The 269-nt window shown below is 36.1% G+C and overlaps 1 protein-coding gene across 1 annotated transcript in view; it reads right to left on the bottom strand.

Moving 5' to 3' along the window:
• LOC119586370 overlaps nucleotides 1-269 on the bottom strand; it is a gene marked incomplete in the record, with an annotated part of 38,470 nt that overhangs the window by 6,675 nt on the left and 31,526 nt on the right.

Here is a 269-nt window from a genome sequence, read left to right as displayed (position 1 = left end):
TTTAATTTAAGCAGGAAATGTTCAAATTTTTTACTTCTCTCCGTCTTCTTTTTGGGGCTATTGAACCATTAAATGTCTGCCAAAAATGAAACAACGGTATTGCAAAAACACCAAGGCATGCGAGCAATGCAAGTGAGAAATATATAAAGTAATGATATTAACAATCTCATAACATAAGGTAAAGTACTGGTAAATTACGCTATACTGAGGCAAGAGGCTCCTGCGAGCGCTGCAGAAGGGATTTTTCTGAGAGGAAATTGGATGAATTT

This window comes from Penaeus monodon, chromosome 21 (assembly GCF_015228065.2).
Source record: "Penaeus monodon isolate SGIC_2016 chromosome 21, NSTDA_Pmon_1, whole genome shotgun sequence".
Taxonomy (NCBI): domain Eukaryota; kingdom Metazoa; phylum Arthropoda; class Malacostraca; order Decapoda; family Penaeidae; genus Penaeus; species Penaeus monodon.
Note: the sequence above shows the minus strand (reverse complement) of the source record. Positions and strands in the feature narration are given on the sequence as shown.